Here is a 15,931-nt window from a genome sequence, read left to right on the forward strand (position 1 = left end):
CATCAAAGTCAAACGTCCTTCCAGCGGCGGGCGCGTCTCAGCAACGCTCGCTGCGAGGGGCCTCGCGCAGTGCAGGGGCCTTCCTCCGGCGGTGGGGCAGAAGGCCAGATGAGTCGCAACGGCCTGCCCCTCATAGCCACAGCAGGCGCACCTCTCTACGCTTGAGTGGGTGGGTGGGTGAGTCAGTGTCTGAGTGAGTGGGTGCGTGAGTCGGTCAATGAATGGGCGAGGGAGTCGGTGAGTGAGCGGGTGAGTGGGTGGGTGGGTGAGTGAGTAGGTGGTTGAGTTAGTGTGTGAGTCGGTGAGTGAGTCGGTGAGTGAGTGGGTGGGTGAGTGAGTAGGTGGTTGAGTTAGTGTGTGAGTCGGTGAGTGAGTGGGTGGGTGAGTGAGTAGGTGGTTGAGTTAGTGTGTGAGTCGGTGAGTGAGTGGGTGGGTGAGTGAGTAGGTGGTTGAGTTAGTGTGTGAGTCGGTGAGTGGGTGACTGAGGAGGCGAGCGAGTGGGTGAGTACATGGGGCAGACCAAGCGGTGTAACATGGCCTGACTCTCACCGCAGTCGTGGTAGAGCAGCAGCAGCAGCCCTCCAATTGTGTGGCGTACGCTACCGCCATGTGGCCAGGTTGGACCTTGACCTGCGGACTTGGGTGCAAAGTCGGTTCAGGGTTTTTCAAGTGGTTTACGCCAAGATTGCTCATTGTTTTGCTCAGGAGAAAGCCTCACTCAGTCCCACGACGCATTGCTCAGGAGGCTCATGCTCAGTTTTCGCAGTCGGTGCACCGACGAATCCCACGTGCTTACCCATGAGGTCATTCCGTGACGTCGTCACTTTCATAAAGTTTTGAAATAAACTTTGACCGTGACGCTGGCGCACGGCGTCGGCCCCCGGGCCTAGCTTTTGCTCCGAACGACACCGGTCCGATCGTGGCTCCGATCCGCACGGGTTGGCTGCGCACGGCGCGACAGAAGTTGGACGCACGTGCATGCGTGGCGGCCGGAAACGCCGCGTATTCTTGCGGCTGAATGCGCACCGCAGCATTAGCCGGGCGCGCGGCCTGCCTGTCGGATTCGCACCGAGAAGTTCCTGACGACAATTTCCCCGAGGCGGCGTTGTGCGGCGGGGGGGGGAGGTGGCCCCGTATCGTTTGTCGCGATGCGCCTCCGTGCCGGATGATGGCCCAATCATAACCCTGACGAGATGTCGCGATGCGCACGGCCTTTGGGTTGGCTCAACGGGAAAGTGTCGGGGGGGGGGGGGGTGGGTGGGGGGAGCGCGCATTGATTCGCATTGATCGAGAAGCCGAGCATGTTTTCTTGTGGTCTCCTTTTTATATATATGTTTATCTTTTTTTTCGTTTCGCCCAATTGTATCCCCATCGTGGGAGGCCGACGTCACGAGGCGAAGGAGCCAATCGGATGACTCGCAGAGCAGCTCAACAAGCCCCGCCCCCAGCCTACCCCCTTACCCCCCCCCCTCCCCCACCTACCCTGCCTGTTACAGAACTGTCTGCAGAAGTGGGCATCACTGAAGTACTTCTGAGATGGATTGCTTGGGACCCTGCCTTTTTTTCTTCTTTGGTTCTTTCGGTAAAGTCACCACCACGTAGAATGAGAATAAAATAATAAAATAATAAAATAACACGATAAAATTCTCACGACGTTTCGGCCACAACACAAGTGGCCTTCTTCAGGTGAAAGGAACAGACCTGTCGGGACGACAGAGCTTCTGAAGAAGGCCACTAGTGTTGTGGCCGAAACGTCGTGAGAATTTTATCGCGTTATTTTATTGATTTATTATTTTATTCTCATTCTACGCGGTGGTGACTTTACCGAAAGAACCAAAGGAGATGATGGATGCTTGCAGTCGCGAAAGCTTCAAATCGAAACCCTGCGCTTGTTTTTTTTGTGTCTTTCTGGTTTTGTTGTTTGTCGTGGATCGCGCAGCACCACGGATCTCCCGTGTAAAACAGCCGGGTCAGCTGGCTGAAACGGGGGACCATCGCCCGCGTGTTCACAAATCAAATGAAACTCGACGCTTGAACGCCGTCCAATCGGAGGAATCCCTGTCGTCTGGGGGGCGTTGCTGACGCTCGATGTAGGGCAACAACTTTAGCTTTGCATTGAGGTCGTTTGAGCCGGACGATTGCGTCGCGGGCAGCGGAGTGGTGGTGAACCATCGCTGTGGCGACGCTGCCTCCTCCCCCTCCGCGTGTGTGACTCGAACATTGAGTCGCTGTTTGTCTTCCGCAGTTCTGTCCTGAGCGGTGCCCAAAGCCTCCGGACACTGCGCGTCTCAGTTTTTACTTTCCATCCGTGCATCGTCATTCTCATCGTCGCCATCAGGTGTCCGCGTCCGCTCCGGCCAAGGTTTGTGCGGATTGTCAATTGCAGTGGAATTTATCGTGGCTGATGATGATGATGCTGCTGCTGATGCTGCTGCTGCTGCTGCTGATGCTGCTGCTGATGCTTCGAATGCAATAGACCCCAGGGGCGCCGAGGCAAACTCGAGCTGCCCGTCGCTCCTGCGAGGATCGCGAGTGCAGCGCGGTTCGTGGAAGGGGCAGGAGGACGGACCCCAAACCTGCTCCGCCACCCTCCTCCGCACGTGTCCGAGCTTGGTGTTTTCGGGAGTGCGCGCTCGCCGCATCCCGGGCCAACAACAAACAATAAAAATCCTTTTGAGAATAAATCCGAACCCGAGGGCATAGGATTCTGACGTGGCGGGGTGTGGGCACAGGATTCGAGTAACATTTCATGACAGGATTAACATTCCTTCATTATTTCCCATTTCTTGTTGTTTGGGGTTCGTGCGTGCGAGTGTCTGTCGACTCACACCTGGTGCGGTGTGTAGTAAACATCGCCACTAGGGAGACAAAGGCGGTCGGGCGTGGTGCTGGCCACCCACCCCCTCGTGTACCGTTCCGGCCTTCATAGGTGCTGCTCGCTAACAGCACTTGCCCCTACAGTCTGTTAAGGCTATATGGGGGATCTTTGTTCTTTGTTGTGTACGTGTGTGTGTGTGTACGTGTGTGTACGTGTGTGTGTGTGTGTGTACGTGTGTTTGTGGGAGCGGTAGTGTAGTGGTTAGCGCTACGCTGCACAATGAACCCGGCGACCCGAGTTCCATTCCCGCTCACGGCCAACACCACCAGTGACGATTATCTGAACCGGTACAGGGCCTCCCTTAGGTCGACTCAGCCTAAAATGAGTACCTGGTGCGGTGCGTTAAACATTGCCACTAGGGAGACAAAGGCGGCCGGGCGTGGGTTTTTGGCCACCCACCTCGTGTGCTGTGCCGGCCTTCATAGGGTGCTCGCGAACAGCACTTGCCCCAACAGTCTGTTCAGGCTGTACGGGGATCTTTGCGTGTTGGTGTGTGCCCGAACCGGTTGTGGGCCTCCCCTAGGTCGACTCGGCCTCAAATGAGCACCTGGTGTGATGTGTAAACACCGCCACTTTGGAGGCAGAGGTGGCTGGGCGTGGGATTGCCCCACCCCCTGCCCCCCATATCGTCTGCCGTGACAGCCTTAATAGGTGCTCGCGCGCAGCACTTGCCCCAACTCTGTTAAAGGCTATACGGGGGATATTTGTCTTTGTGGGCCCATGTAGGGAGTGGTCGTGGTTAGCGCACTGCACTATGAACTGTCTTCAATTCCCGCACATGGCCAATAACAGTGGGGAATATTTGAACCGGTCCAAGGCCTCCCGTGGGTCGGCTCCACTTCAAATGAGTAGCTGGTGCGACGTGTAAACGTCGCCACGAGGGAGACAAAGGCGGTCGGGCGTGGCGCTGGCCACCCACCCCCCTCGTGTGCCGTGGCCGCCCTCCATAGGTGCTCGCTAACAGCACTTGTCCCAACGCTCTGTTAATGTCAACACGCGGGATCTTTGTCTTTGTTCTGTGCATATATGTGTATCCGCGCGCCTTTGAGACCACCTAGGCTTCTTCCCGTCATGTATAAATGATTTCTCCGGGAGATCTGTATGCGCGCTGTGTTCGCACATCACTTGGATATTAAAATCGCCTTTATTAAACCTGTTCACGGCACAATGTGAACCGGAGTGCGTGCGTGCGTGCGTGTGTGCGCTCGCGCGCATGTCTGTGTGTCCGTGTGTATATGTGTGGGTCTGCGTGTATGCGTATGTATGCATATCTGCGTGGGTGCGGGTCTGTGTGTTAGTGCGTGTCTGTGTGCCGGCGTACATTCCTCTGTATATTCGCGCGCGTGTGTTTGTATGTATGTATACGTGTGCTGGTGACCAACACCAGTGACCATTATCTGAACCGGTCCCGGTGCCACGCGTTGACTGCTGTACCAGGCTACGTGCAGGAGGACATCACAGGATGGACCCAGGTGCCATGGGTTGACCGACTGAGATGACTGGCACTCGTACAAAGGCAAAAGATCCCCCGTATAGCCTAAGCAGACTGTTGGGGCAAGTGCTGTTAGCGAGCACCAATGAAGACCAGCATGGCACGCGAGGGGGTGGGTGGTCAGTACCAAGTCCGGCTGCCTTTGTCTCCCTAGTGGCGATGTTTACACATCGCACCAGGTATTGATTTGAGGAGGAGTCGACCTAGGGGAAACTCAGTTCATAACTGTTGTTGACCGTGAGCAGGAATCGAACTTTGGGTCCCTTGGTTCGTAGCACAGCGCGCTAACCACCACGCTGCCGCTCCCCTACACACGCGCACACACACACACACGTGCACACACACACACATGCCTACTTACATTCATTCATTTAATATTCAAAATTATCAAATTACTTGCGTAGTTTCTTCATCTATAATTCATCTTGGTGAGTGACAGCTGCAGATTAATCGTTGAAAGTAAATACTTTTAAGAGAGATGCACGATTTATTTTGGCGCATAACTCCGTGTGCGCGCGTGTGCATAGTTCCCCCACCACTCCCAGCCCCACAACTCCCTAGAAATCTGTGGATTTCTGCTCGGCATGCAGATAACAAGCTCTGATTAAAAAAAAAAAACTCCGATTTTCACCGCATGTTCATAAATTGCTTATTTTATCGCTGATGCTATTGATTTGGCGCAACTTCAGAAACACCTCCGCGGCTCCGCGTGTCTTGACGGCGCAAGTGGAGGGCCTCGGCCGAGTGATTGAACGATGGGAAGAATGATTTTATTTGTTTCCGAGCAAATGAACGAATCCCCTGGATGTGTTCACGTGCAGCATCGGTCGGGCCCAATGAGAAACCGCTCGATGACTGCGACTCTTCTCTCTCGCCCTACGGCCTCCCTTCGAACCTGGCCCCCCTCTCTCTGTCCACTGCCGATGTTTGGGCACCACAACAAATACCCTGTTAAGTCCGAGTCGACCTAGAGGAGGCCCACTGACGTTAGCCACGGTTTGGGAACGAACTCGGACCGCCGCCTCCGTTGAATCGTCACCTGGCGATCCCCCCCGCTCGGACGAGCAGTGAGGCATCGGTGCCGATCACCTGTCTAGAGCCTTGAGCCAGTGATGGAAATTCCTCATTCCTGCGGCGGGGGGGTGGGGGGGCGAGTATATCCATGGGACAAACGCTGTTGTCTTTCCACAAAGTGGTACCTGTTTTATCCACCCCTGGGAGATGATGACGATGGGCTGAGGTTGACCTTCCGAGCGTGAGTCAGAATGTTTGTAGTGGAGGAGGAATCCGATGAGATAAAAAGCTCTTTATCACAGATGTCCAGTAGGGGCACTGGGTCAGACTGTTACAACAACAACAAACACCAGAGGAGTGCAAAGTACAGGAAAGGTAAATAAATAAAAAATTTATTTAAAGCTTTCGTGACTGCAGTAATTCATATTCTTAGCTCTTTCGGTAAAGTAACGTTGAAGGGAAACAATAAAATAATAAAATATATAAAAAACAATATATATTTTATTGTTTCCCTTCAACGTGACTTTACCGAAAGAGCTAAGAATATGTAAATAAATCACTTAAATACATATAAATAAAACAAAACCATGTTACTGTATTTTTATGTTACCAGGTAAAGCCCACCAGGCTATTCGGGTTATTTTTCAATATGTGGCAGCATCCAGCATCGTGTTGAATCATACCATTAATAGCCATCTCTTCATCCCTTCTGCCAGGTCCCGTAGTTGTTGTTGTTTTTTATGTATGTTGAGCTTCTATCGCAGCGTAGGTAACGAATCGTACTTGTCGGAGGTGGTTGTTGTTGTAAATGGCACATTTATTTCACCTGTCAGGTCCCTCTCTTACAGAAAACAATTTGATATTCGGGTTACCACCGATGTTGGGCTTGAACCCGGGCAGTTGGTGAAATTGGCATACCGTGTGCCGGGCCGAAGAGGAATTGGTCTGTGCGAGGATCTGGTACCGGCCGCTGCCGTGCTGTGTTCACCTTTATTGCCAGTCCCTGCAATGAAGGTGAAAGAGAGAGGGCACCGCGGTGGCTAGGAGATGTTAACTACCTCGCCCGGTATCCAGGTAAGCCGTGGGTTCGATCCCGACCCCTTTATGGCGCCTGCTGTATATCTGGAGTTTGCGGTGTCTCTCTGTCTCTCTGTCTCTCTCTCTCTTTTATTATTGAGGACCACCAGTCTCGTATTCACCACGTGGCGTTGCGGGTCTTGGAATTTTTCTGTTCGTTTTTAACCGAATTCTAAACGTGTCTCTTCTTCTTCTTGTTGTTGTTGTTTTGGTTGCCGAGCCCCTGGTGCACAGCGTTTGACCGCTACACATTTCCCACGTGGATAAGGCCCATCGTTGAGCCATCCGTTTGTGGCCAGGTCGTCGCTGCTGAAAAAATAAGCCCCCACAGTAATATCTCAGTGGGGTGCCCCCTTACCTGGCAAAAAAAAAATGAAACAACAAACATGTGTTTAGTTAAAATAGCAGTCGCTTCTCTCTCTCTCTCTCTCTATCCCATCTCTCTCTCTCTCTGGCCCACAAACGCGAGACGGCTCGCCCGGTGGCTTTGCGAACGGCAGCGACGACCGAAAAGGTGGAACAGGGGGCCCCGGGTCACGATGCCCCGCCCCCTCCCACGCCCCGCCCCCAAAACCCCACGCCCCGCCCCCCACGCATTGTTGTTGGCGTCGCGAGGCGCGGGGCGCACTGGTGGCGAAAATGATAAATTGATTTAATAATGAATTAATTGTGCTGATGAATTGGCTAATCGCGAAGATCGTGATTAATTAATGGTCGGGTGTAATTAAGAATGCGCGGTTGTGGCAAGCTGTGCGTGCGTGTGTTATTATGTCTGTGTGTGTGTTATTATGTCTGTGTGTGTGTGTTATTATGTTTGTGTGTGTGTGTTATTATGTCTGTGTGTGTGTTATTGTCTGTGTGTGTTATTATGTCTGTGTGTGTTATTATGTCTGTGTGTGTGTGTTATTATGTCTCTGTGTGTGTGTTATTATGTCTGTGTGTGTTATTATGTCTGTGTGTGTGTTATTATGTCTGTGTGTGTTATTATGTCTGTGTGTGTTATTATGTCTGTGTGTGTGTTATTATGTCTCTGTGTGTGTGTTATTATGTCTGTGTGTGTTATTATGTCTGTGTGTGTGTTATTATGTCTGTGTGTGTTATTATGTCTGTGTGTGTTATTATGTCTGTGTGTGTTATTATGCCTGTGTGTGTGTTATTATGTCTGTGTGTGTGTTATTATGTCTGTGTGTGTGTTATTATGTCTGTGTGTGTGTTATTATGTCTGTGTGTGTGTTATTATGTCTGTGTGTGTGTTATTATGTCTCTGTGTGTGTGTTATTATGTCTGTGTGTGTTATTATGTCTGTGTGTGTGTGTTATTATGTCTGTGTGTGTGTGTTATTATGTCTCTGTGTGTGTGTTATTATGTCTGTGTGTGTGTTATTATGTCTGTGTGTGTGGTATGTCTGTGTGTGTGTTATGTTTGTGTGTGATGTCTGTGTGTGTGTTATTATGTCTGTGTGTGTGTTATTATGTCTGTGTGTGTTATTATGTCTGTGTGTGTGTGTTATTATGTCTGTGTGTGTGTTATTATGTCTGTGTGTGTTATTATGTCTGTGTGTGTTATTATGTCTGTGTGTGTTATTATGTCTGTGTGTGTGTTATTATGTCTGTGTGTGTGTTATTATGTCTGTGTGTGTGTTATTATGTCTGTGTGTGTTATTATGTCTGTGTGTGTGTTATGTCTGTGTGTGTGTTATTATGTCTGTGTGTGTGTTATTATGTCTGTGTGTGTTATTATGTCTGTGTGTGTGTGTTATGTCTGTGTGTGTGTTATTCTGTCTGTGTGTGTGTTATTATGTCTGTGTGTGTGTGTTATTATGTCTGTGTGTGTTATTATGTCTGTGTGTGTTATTATGTCTGTGTGTGTGTTATTATGTCTGTGTGTGTGTTATTATGTCTGTGTGTGTTATTATGTCTGTGTGTGTGTTATTATGTCTGTGTGTGTTATGTCTGTGTGTGTGTTATTCTGTCTGTGTGTGTTATTATGTCTGTGTGTGTGTTATTATGTCTGTGTGTGTTATTATGTCTGTGTGTGTGTGTTATGTCTGTGTGTGTTATTATGTATGTGTGTGTGTTATTATGTCTGTGTGTGTTATTATGTCTGTGTGTGTTATTATGTCTGTGTGTGTGTTATTATGTCTGTGTGTTATTATGTCTGTGTGTGTGTTATGTGTGTGTTTGTGTTATTCTGTCTGTGTGTGTTATTATGTCTGTGTGTGTGTTATTATGTCTGTGTGTGTGTTATTATGTCTGTGTGTGTTATTATGTCTGTGTGTGTTATTATGTATGTGTGTGTTATTATGTCTGTGTGTGTGTTATTATGTCTGTGTGTGTTATTATGTCTGTGTGTGTGTGTTATGTCTGTGTATGTGTTCATTATGTCTGTGTGTGTTATTATGTCTGTGTGTGTTATTATGTCTGTGTGTTATTATGTCTGTGTGTGTGTTATGTCTGTGTGTGTGTGTTATTATGTCCATGTGTGTGTTATTATGTCTGTGTGTGTTATTATGTCTGTGTGTGTTATTATGTCTGTGTGTGTGTTATTATGTCTGTGTGTGCGTGTGTTATTATGTCTGTGTGTGTGTTATTATGTCTGTGTGTGTGTGTTATTATGTCTGTGTGTGTTATTATGTCTGTGTGTGTGTTATTATGTCTGTGTGTGTTATTATGTCTGTGTGTGTGTTATTATGTCTGTGTGTGTTATTATGTCTGTGTGTGTTATTATGTCTGTGTGTGTTATTATGTCTGTGTGTGTGTTATTATGTCTGTGTGTGTGTTATTATGTCTGTGTGTGTGTTATTATGTCTGTGTGTGTGTTATTATGTATGTGTGTGTTATTATGCATGTGTGTGTTATTATGTCTGTGTGTGTGTTATTATGTCTGTGTGTGTGTTATTATGTCTGTGTGTGTTATGTCTGTGTATGTGTTCATTATGTCTGTGTGTGTGTTATTATGTCTGTGTGTGTTATTATGTCTGTGTGTGTTATTATGTCTGTGTGTGTGTTATTATGTCTGTGTGTGTTATTATGTCTATGTGTGTGTTATTATGTCTGTGTGTGTTATTATGTGTGTGTGTTATTATGTCTGTGTGTGTGTTATTATGTCTGTGTGTGTGTTATTATGTCTGTGTGTTATTATGTCTGTGTGTGTTATTATGTCTGTGTGTGTTATTATGTCTGTGTGTGTTATTATGTCTGTGTGTGTTATTATGTCTGTGTTATTATGTCTGTGTGTGTGTTATTATGTGTGTGTGTGTTATTATGTCTGTGTGTGTGTTATTATGTCTGTGTGTGTGTTATTCTGTGTGTGTTATTATGTCTGTGTGTGTGTGTGTTATTCTGTGTGTGTTATGTCTGTGTGTGTGTTATTATGTCTGTGTGTGTTATTATGTCTGTGTGTGTGTGTTATGTCTGTGTGTGTGTTATTATGTCTGTGTGTGTGTTATTATGTCTGTGTGTGTGTGTTATTATGTCTGTGTGTGTGTTATTATGTCTGTGTGTGTGTAATTATATCTGTGTGTGTGTTATTATGTCTGTGTGCGTGCGTGCGTGCGATCGGGAAGCGGTAGTGTAGCGGTTAGCGCCCTGCGCTATGGGACCTCGCGACCCGTGTTCGATTGCCGCCTACGGGCGACAGCCGGTGGCGAATATTTGAACCGGTCCAAGGCCTCCCCGAGGTCAACTCCGCCTTAAATGAGCACCCTGATGCAACGTGTTAAATGTCGCCACTGGGGAGACAAAGGCGGACGGGCGTGGTGTTGGCCAACCCACCCCCCTCGTGTGCCACAGTGCCGGCCTCAATAGGCGCTCGCTAACAGCACTTGCCCCAACGGTGTGTTAAGGCTGTGTGCGCATTTCTGTGTGTGTTATTGTGTGTGTGTGTGCGTGCGAACGGGGGAGCGGTAGTGTAGCTGTTTTGCGCCCTGCGCTATGGACCTGACCGCTCACGGCCAATAGCAGTGGCGAATATCTGCACCGGTTCTGGGCCACTTCTAGGTCGACGCAGCCTCAAACGATTGCGTGAAACATCGCCACCGGGGTGATAATGGGGGTCACGACGAAGTTCTAGATTTGAAGCTTTCGTGACTGCAAGGATCCTTCTTACTCTTTGGTTCTATTCGGTAAAGTCACGTAGGTTAAAAAAAAATAAAACAACAAAAATCACGACGTTTCGGCCACTCCAGCGCTGTCCTCGAGACAGCCTGGTCCCTTCACCTGATGAGGGCCGCTTGTGTCGTGGCCGAAACGTCGTGATTTTTATATACTTAGTTTTTTCACGTTGAAGAGAAACAACAAAATAATAAAATATATATAAAACTATAAAAAAAATTCAGTGAGAATTTTTTATTGTTTTATATATATTTTATTATTTTGTTGTTTCTCTTCAACGTTACTTTACCGAAAAAACTAAGAATATGAATTACTGCAGTCACGAAAGCTTTAAATCAAAATTTAGTCGTGATTTTTGTTGTTTTTATTTGTTTACCTACGTGACTTTACCGAATAGAACCAAAGGCCCCGACGGAGTGTTGGCCCAGCCCCAACCTCCTCGTGTACCCTGCCCAGCCTCCTTGGCTGCTGCTACTCGCTAACAGCGCCTGCTCCAACAACAATCCGTTCGGGCTATACTGGGCTCGGGTGGGGGGGGGGGTTGGGTCTTTGCACGTGTCTTTTTGTCAGAGATAAAGGCAATGAGAGACCCTTTACCGGAGCCCACATTCAGAGCCACTCGACTCATCGACACCACCAACCAATGTCGTAATGTCCTGTGCCCACCGCCCCTAGTTTTGCAATGCCTGCAATTTGCATTGGGCACACAATTCGAGCAGAACGCGAAGACCTCCCATTAATGTATTGGCTTGGGCAGCTTGTAATGTTTCCCCAGCAGTTACGCATGCGAGTGTGTGTTTTGCTTTCTAATGCATTGCTAATGCATTTTCATCCACGGTGTGTGGTGTGGTTTTTTTTTGCAGTGAGACAAACATGAGCAGAAAATACCACGCTGTTTGTTTTTACGTGCGAAGCCCTTTTTTTCCCCTCTGATGGAGTTTTTTTTTGGACAAGATGAGATAGACACACATGTCTGTGTTGGGGTTCCTTAGACAATAACAGTTAGACACGTCACTGTTGGGGGGGGGGGGGGGGGTCTCGAGACAATAACAGACACGTCATTGTTGGGGGGGGTCTCGATACAATAACAGTTAGACACGTCACTATTGGGGGGGGTCTCGATACAATCACAGTTAGACACGTCACTGTTGGGGGGGGGGGGGTCTCTATACAATAACAGTTAGACACGTTCACTGCTGGGGGGGGGGGTCTCGATACAATCACAGTTAGACACGTCACTGTTGGGGGGGTCTCGATACAATAACAGTTAGACACGTCACTGTTGGGGGGGGTCTCGATACAATAACAGTTAGACACGTCACTGTTGGGGGGGTCTCGATACAATAACAGTTAGACACGTCACTATTGGGGGGGGTCTCGATACAATCACAGTTAGACACGTCACTGTTGGGGGGGGGGTCTCGATACAATCACAGTTAGACACGTCACTGTTGGGGGGGTCTCGATACAATAACAGTTAGACACGTCACTGTTGGGGGGGGTCTCGATACAATAACAGTTAGACACGTCACTGTTGGGGGGGGGGTCTCGATACAATAACAGTTAGACACGTCACTGTTAGGGGGGGTCTCAAGACAATAACAGTTAGACACGTCACTGTTAGGGGGGGTCTCGATACAATAACAGTTAGACACGTCACTATTGGGGGGGGTCTCGATACAATAACAGTTAGACACGTCACTGTTGGGGGGGGGGGTCTCTATACAATAACAGTTAGACACGTTCACTGCTGGGGGGGGGGGTCTCGATACAATCACAGTTAGACACGTCACTGTTGGGGGGGTCTCGATACAATAACAGTTAGACACGTCACTGTTGGGGGGGGGGTTTCGATACAATAACAGTTAGACACGTCACTGTTGGGGGGGGGTCTCGATACAATAACAGTTAGACACGTCACTGTTAGGGGGGGTCTCAAGACAATAACAGTTAGACACGTCACTGTTTGGGGGGGTCTCGATACAATAACAGTTAGACACGTCACTGTTGGGGGGGGGTCTCGATACAATAACAGTTAGACACGTCACTGTTGGGGGGGTCTCGATACATAACAGTTAGACACGTCACTATTGGGGGGTCTCGATACAATAACAGTTAGACACGTCACTGTTGGGGGGGTCTCGATACAATAATAGTTAGACACGTCACTGTTGGGGGGGTCTCGATACAATCACAGTTAGACACGTCACTGTTAGGGGGGTCTCGATACAATAACAGTTAGACACGTCACTATTGGGGGGTCTCGATACGATAACAGTTAGACACGTCACTGTTGGGGGGTCTCGAGACAATCACAGTTAGACACGTCACTGTTGGGGGGGTCTCGAGACAATCACAGTTAGACACGTCACTGTTGGGGGGTCTGGATACAATAACAGTTAGACACGTCACTATTGGGGGGTCTCGAGACAATAACAGTTAGACACACAGGTCACTATTGGGGGGTTGCCAGGTAATGATTGATGGACTGATGCAGTCTCTAGACAGACAACAAGACCGACAGACGAGAGACGGCCAGAGAGACAGACAGACAGACCCACGCGCTCACGTGGGCCCAGCTCGCCCACACTTGATCACGAACTGGCTGGCTCTATCGCCTCTTGTTGAACACCGCCATGATGTCACCGCGTGTGTCACGTGCTGCAAGTAAGATAAACCCTGTGCTTAAGAGAAAAGAATGACCTAATTACTGAGCAGGCCTCTAATTACAGCTCGGTGTGTGTGTGTGTGTGTTATTATTTCCGGGAGGGGGGGGGGGTGTCTTGTGCGGTGTGCGAGTGAATGTCTGTGTGTGGTGCATCAGCCAGCCATCTCAGTCGTCTCGGTCAGTCGACCCGTGGCACCTGCTGGGTCGGTCTGCCCCGTGACCTCCTCCTGCCAGCGGGCGTTCGACACTTCACGTGGTAGCCTCAAGGTGCACGTGGCCTGGCACAGGCGTCGTGGTGACGTCACCGCCACTTAGTGGCGAATGGCGGTTGTTGTTGTTGTTGTTGTGTTAGCGTGTGTCAGTGTGTGTGTTATTATTATTATTCCCGGGGCTGTGTGTGCGGTGTGCGACTGAGTGTCTTTCCACATGAGCAGGTGGCAGTACAGCGGTTAAGGCGCTACAAATCACGAATAAACCCGGGCCACACCGGTGACGATTAACTCAACCGGTCCTTGTGCCTGCTCCCTCCCCCTAGGTCGACTCGGTCTCAAATGACTACCTGGTGCTGTGTGCACCAAGGCCGTAGCCATGGAGTCAACATTGGGGGAGGACCAAATCTTCCAGGGGGTCTGGGGGTCCCTCCCTCCCCTCCCCCCCCCCCCCCACACAGAAAAAAAATCTAAATTTTAAAATAATTTCCTGCTTAAAATATGAAAAAATTCACAAACACATAGGATGGACTTTGTCTTTATTTTTTAACAATAATGTCTAATAGTGGTATTGTGTTGCTCTGTTTTTTTTAACCTTTTCTCGTTTCATTGTATGTAATGGCAGAGATGAGTGATTTATAAAGTACAAGCATAACCACAATCATATAAACATAAATCTATTTTATAGCAATATATTGGGGGGGGGGGGGAGGGGGGGTGGGTGACATTTTGAGCATATTTGAATATTCTAATTACGGAATTGGTGTGTACGCATCGCCACTCGGCAGACAAATGTGGCTGAGCGTGATGCTGGCCAACCCACCACTGCCTCGTGTGCCATGTCCGGCCTTCATGGGTGCACGCCAACGACACTTGCCCCAACAACCTATGTAGGCTATACGGGGGATCTTTGTCCTTATTGTCCGTTTGTGTTGAGTCGCACGTGGGCCGGCTCACTGGTGAATGCCCAATCTCATCTCCCCCAAACTATTGCTCATTTCTGATTTTTGTGCTTCGCTGTTAATACCCAACCTCGTACATATCCAGACTACGGTTACTTAATGATTACTATGGCTTACTATTAAGGGGTAGTCTATGAATGACGTCACGCACCTAGGGGGGTGGGGGTCAGACATTTGTGACGATGTGTGACGAGGAGAGGGGGGCGGGGTTTGAGAAATGTGACGTCACATCAAAATGCGCAACTTTAAATCAATACAGACAACACGTTCTGCTTAATTAAATCGCCTTTTTAATAAATGTTCTCTCCTACGACATCAGAGTGCAGCGCCACATTAAATACGCACCACAATGACAATAGTTTAAAGCGATTTGAAGCATGTTTAAAAAATATATTTGGGGGGGGGGGGGGGACAGAGCTTTGTGACGTCATATTTGAGGGGGAGGGGGAGGGGTCTGACTTTTTGTGACGCCGTGTGACGACGGGGTGGGTAAATTCGTCCAGAATCGCGTGACGTCAAAGCTCGCAGAGCCAGACGAAGGAGAACGCCGTTCAGGGCACGGACGGCGATAAATCCACGCGTGGAATAGTTGCGTGGGGTCAGTGCTGGCCACCCCACTCGTTCGTGGTGGCGTTGCAGGCCTTCTTCATGGGTGCTCGCTCACGGCACTTGACCCGGGAGAGTGGTTGCTTTTTGCACGAGTTGGTGGGCTCGCCAATATCTCACGGTGTCGCGCGGTTAGCGCGGCCAACGCCGGTGACGATTATTTTGCAAGCGGTCCTGTGCCTCCCCCTAGGTTCACTCGGCCTTAAATTGAAACCGAGTGCGATGTGTACTCATCGCCGATGGGGAGACAAAGGCGGCCGGGCGTGGCGCTTCGCAGGTGCTGCTCGCTAACAGCACTCGCCCCAGCAGTGTGTTGAGGCTATACGTGTGGGGTGGGGGGGTGGGTGGGGAAGGTGGCTTTGGGGTGATCGCGTGGGTCAATACTGCAGTGGTAGCGGTTGCGGTGCTCTCTCTGTGTGTGTGTGAGTTGCTCACAGCGAAGGATGTGTTTAGCTTGTATTGCCATGGTAACCGGGCTTTGTCACAGGGCTGTGCAGGGACGAGAGACAACGAACAGGAAGAGAGGGTGGCACACACTGACGACCTGCCACGTGTGTGTGTGTGCGTGTACCGTATTCTCCGGATTATAAGACAAACCTTTATCGGAATCATACATCTTTATTCATATTGGAGGAATCCGATGAGCTATGAAGCTCTCTTTTTTTTTCCCCCACAGATGTCCAGCAGACATTATTGACCCCGCATCCCCTGTATTTTGAAGCAGACGTTGGGAGGGGCATCGTATTTACACCCATAGGGTACATTGATTGCGGTGCCATTGTGGCAAAATGTTATCTCTCTCGCCTGGTAGACAAGAGGTCATGGGTTCAACCCCGACCCTGACGATGCCTGCTGCAGTATATTTGGAGTTTGCGGTGTCTCTCTCATCATCATCATCACAGTTGCGAGATGT

General features: G+C 49.1%; 1 protein-coding gene across 8 annotated transcripts in view; it reads left to right on the forward strand.

Annotated features, from left to right (window-relative positions):
* LOC116942196 (adhesion G protein-coupled receptor L2-like) overlaps positions 1–15,931 on the forward strand; it is a 213,143-nt gene that overhangs the window by 36,088 nt on the left and 161,124 nt on the right. The window contains exon 2 of one of the 8 annotated variants that reach the window (XM_032953872.2): positions 2,246–2,362. The exons of the other annotated variants lie outside the window; for them this stretch is intronic. The gene's annotated coding sequence lies outside the window, so the exon portion shown is untranslated. The remainder of the gene's footprint in view (positions 1–2,245; positions 2,363–15,931) is intronic. 8 annotated transcript variants of the gene reach the window in all.

The sequence above is a fragment of the Petromyzon marinus genome, chromosome 1, assembly GCF_048934315.1.
Source record: "Petromyzon marinus isolate PM22_M1 ecotype Great Lakes invasive population chromosome 1, UKy_Petmar_22M1.pri1.0, whole genome shotgun sequence".
NCBI classification, from domain to species: domain Eukaryota; kingdom Metazoa; phylum Chordata; class Hyperoartia; order Petromyzontiformes; family Petromyzontidae; genus Petromyzon; species Petromyzon marinus.